Source organism: Austrofundulus limnaeus, unplaced genomic scaffold, assembly GCF_001266775.1.
Source record: "Austrofundulus limnaeus strain Quisiro unplaced genomic scaffold, Austrofundulus_limnaeus-1.0 Scaffold379, whole genome shotgun sequence".
Classification (NCBI taxonomy): Eukaryota; Metazoa; Chordata; class Actinopteri; order Cyprinodontiformes; family Rivulidae; genus Austrofundulus; species Austrofundulus limnaeus.
This window is the reverse complement of record NW_013952781.1, coordinates 431,930-436,101: the sequence shown is the minus strand read 5'-3', so window position 1 is coordinate 436,101 and position 4,172 is coordinate 431,930.

Here is a 4,172-nt window from a genome sequence, read left to right as displayed (position 1 = left end):
GTCACAAGTTAAATATTTAGCCTGTTAACTAAATATTTAATTTGTAAGTTAAATATTTAGTTTATYAACTATGACATTTATAAATGTATGAATCATATGGTGAAAGACTGACTTTGAAAAATAAATCTGTTCTTTTTTTCTTATAAAAGGCTAAATAAAACTAAAATATTGGTGGTAGTTTTTGACTGTGTAACTTTACAAACCCCATAGAAACTGTTCATTCCTCCCAGGTGTGGCAGGTGACATGTTGTGGGTTCAGACGGGTCCGGTCCTGTCTATAAGACTTATTGTTCCATGGCTGAAGCCCTCCAGAGGAACGGTTGTGGACTCTCTCTAAGAGAGACAGGCACAGTAACGGACTACAATTTGTACAAAGAGAAAAACAGAAATAAGACTGATATTTTTTGTTTGGACTTTTTTATATATATATATATAAACTTGCATTTGCTTCAGAATAAAGGGTAAATAAAAAACAACAAAAAAGTGTTTACATACTATTATCTACATGTATCTCACTATTACTGATATAACTACACTGTCACCAACACAAAGGACCATGATATGAACTTTAAACTTTGTGTTGTGTTTTCTTTTTTCTTTCCTACTGATGAGCTGTTTGATCAGTTCTACAAGCACCCCTCATTGTCCCCCCAGGGTCTGAAACTCATCGGGACCACCGAGCCACAGCTGCTTTGACTACATGGGGTCATTTGTAGACTAAGTGGGCTCAGTAGTCCTCCTGCAACCGGAGTCCTTCACTTCTACAGAACATGACTTTGCTTCATGATGCATAGACCTTGTGGTTTTTGTGGGTCAGAGGTTGTAGTGATGCTCGCAGTAGAAACATGTTGCCGTGGCTGCAGGGGACGGGCTGTAGCTGTAAGTAGCAACAGTTTAGTTGCTTCTGTCTTTGTTTTTGCCTGTTTCTTCTTACAGGGACGATGCGTGTCCCTGAGTGAAAAGAACTGATGAAAAGTGGATGTGGATATTTTCTCCTGATTGTGGGTCTCTGTTGTTTTAGAGGACTTTTCTGTGTGTACATGTGTTTACAAAAAGGTAGGAAAGCAACTTTACACAGAGTCATATGCTGCCAGTCTTTTAGGTTTTCAGACAAGTCCACAGTGTTGTGTGGCTTGACCTTTATTTTGAAGGTTAAAAACTCCATTTATCCGTACATCAATATTAGTCTCAGAGAAAGTAATTTATGTACAGTGTTTCTACAGTAAAGAATAAAAACCCTTGAAATCTTGGCTTTATTGTTGTATTTTTCTTAACTGCATCAATACAAACAATTATATCTGATGAAACCACTGAATAGATTTTAATGAAACTTTAAAATAATAATTAGATACTGTTGTCAACCTAATTCAAGATGGCCACCACAGCTAACCAACTATAACACAATGACTTGATCTCACAAAATTGTGCTAAAATGATACAAGCACATTTTATTGATTCAATTCAGTTTATTTTTATATAGAGCAGAGGAGCTCAAAGTGGGGTCAGATGTGGCCCACCAGCAGCTGTAACCTGTTGTCCTTTATAGAAACAGTGAAATGCAAGTAAAAGAAGGGATTTTTAGATTAGCTTTAAACACACATGTAAATTTGTACACTTTATAAGGTCACAAAAACTCATATTTTATCATTTTATGAAATGTCCCATGAGCCTTTGCTGCTTGACCATATGGCAGATTTTCTCCAAGTGCACAGACTAAAACAAAAGCAGGCCGTCACACTGGCAGCTAGATTAATCGTTAAAAATAAAGGATTTTACTTTAAAAATATTTGTATTTCATGTGTCGTGGAAAATATTCCACCAGGCAGGAATACATGAATAAACAAAGTGAAACTGCGTGGTCTGGTCTCAGATTATTTAATAGAAATGCATACTGTATATTATATGCAAGAGAGATCGAGTGGAACCGGGCAGACGTGATCAGAGCATCTCTCAAGTTCGCACTAACATGGAAACAGACAATTATATACTTCCGGGCAGAGTCCTGTTAACAAATAAAAGCCTGCCAAATCCTACAAAGATACAGCGGGTAAAATAAGTATTGAACACGTCACCATTTTTCTCAGTAAATATATTACTAGAGGTGCTAATGACATGAAATTTTCACCNCATCTAAGCACTAATTTTGTTTTCTAAATAAAAACATTAAAACTAATTAATAATTCAAGTAATTTATTTTATCAATATGCAATAGAAAAAGATTAATCATGATTAATTCACAGCTACTTACGGATTAATCAAATTAAAAATATTAATCATTTGACAGGCCTAATTTTTTTCTTATTTAATTAAGAGAAAATGTATGATTATATAAAAACTCAAGCTGTGATCTGAACTGCACCCTGAGATCCTGACCATGAAAACAATGAACAGGACCAGAATCAAAGGGAAGTCCTTAAGGGTCCGACTTTGSTCCGAGGGTGTGACACAGATGTTCCTGTGGTTCTGCAGGACTGGTTGACCCTCAGCGGTCCCTGACTCAGTTTTATCTGATGTGTTTGTGACTTAAAGAGAAAGAGATGAGACMAAGAGAAGCAGAGGGATTTGTGGGTCAAACCTGGACCAGAGGACACGTGATGCAGAGACGTGCTGCAGCGTTTGCTGCTTCAATTAACAACAGATCCATCAGGACTGAGCTGAGCCTCTCATCCTCACTGCGCCCTTTCACATCATCTTTCTCTGAAAAAGAAAAAGAAACGGTTCTGAAAGACGACACAAAAAAAGCAAAGGAATGTCAGACATGAAAGGAAATGTCAGGAGCAAAGAGCAGCTTTAATAAAGCTTCAGAAAGGAAACTATAAGTTTTCAGAGACAAAACCTTTTATTCAACTCATTTACAAAATATTTGAAACTACATATTTTTTACTCTTTCGGCTAAAATCCTGCTAAAACACAATCAATTTAAAACATCTAATGTCCTGAAGGTCATAATCAGGGACCTGAAAAATCAAATGTGTTGACTGAAGAGTTATTTTGCTAACAAAGAAAACTAAGATAAAAAGTTAATGCTAAGGCTTTAGGCCAGCTTTAATGAAACAGCACATAGAAATAAGAAGATCTGTGTTTGCTTGATTGTTTTTTGTTGTAACAGTAAAATAATGTTGGAAATGCTCTTTATTTGCTCTTTGATGGAGACACATTTATAAAGAAAATATAGTTTTCAGAGCAGAGTTCACTTTATACACATGTGTGCTGCTTTCACGAAAAACAAACCAGATCTTCTCGGCTCGTCAGAAAGGTTCTGCTGGTTCTGAKCCATGTTTCATGTTGATGTTAGGGACGAATGGAGAGAAAACTAAACGAGCTCCCTGAGATATTTCTCATGTCAAGATCATGTTTCTGTTTCATTTTATCCCCAGGTGAACAGAGATGAAGCCTGTAGGTCAGTGCTGGWTACCGTTAGTTATCTCTGGCTCCCTCTGCTGGTCYGAGCGGTGAAGTTCATCTACAGAGCAGCTCATGGGACTGAGGCATCAGGCCCAGTTGTCCCTGTGATGCCTGACAGGAGCACCAGATGTCACTAACACACTGCAGACTGAGCTCTGAATGACAAAAACAGTTTAATGATTACAAAACAAAAATTCAWCTTTGACTGAAGAGCATAAAGACAGAAAATAACTGACGTAATGTTACTTACATTACCTTTAATCCTGAAGAGTAAACTCATATTCAGTATAAATCAGATCAGGAGCAGGTGCAGCAGAGGAGTGCTCACCTCACAGCAGGTTACATGTTKTTGTTGTGCAGGTGTGGGTTTTCTCCCTCAGAACAAACACATAAAGTACATGTTAGGTTAACTCTTAATTGTCCCTATTGAATGGCTGTTTGTCTCTGTGTCCCTGTCCAGGTGTCCACCACCTCTCACAGTGACAGGAGACGGACACCAGCTTCACCGAAAAGAGGACAAAAACACAAAAACATGATGTGAAAAAGTTATAAATAATAATTAATATTTTTCTACAAACCAAGTGAAAGATTCAGTCTATAAATACTTTCTAATCTAAGAATCTAAAAGTGTGAACCGAGAAAATTACAAGATGGTGTAGGGGTCACCTCGAATTTCGAGGTGCCCGTTTTCATTGCAACTAATCACCATTTGGGGGTGATGACTTGCAAAAGGGGTGTATGTTGGGGTCACCTCGAGTGAAGAAACA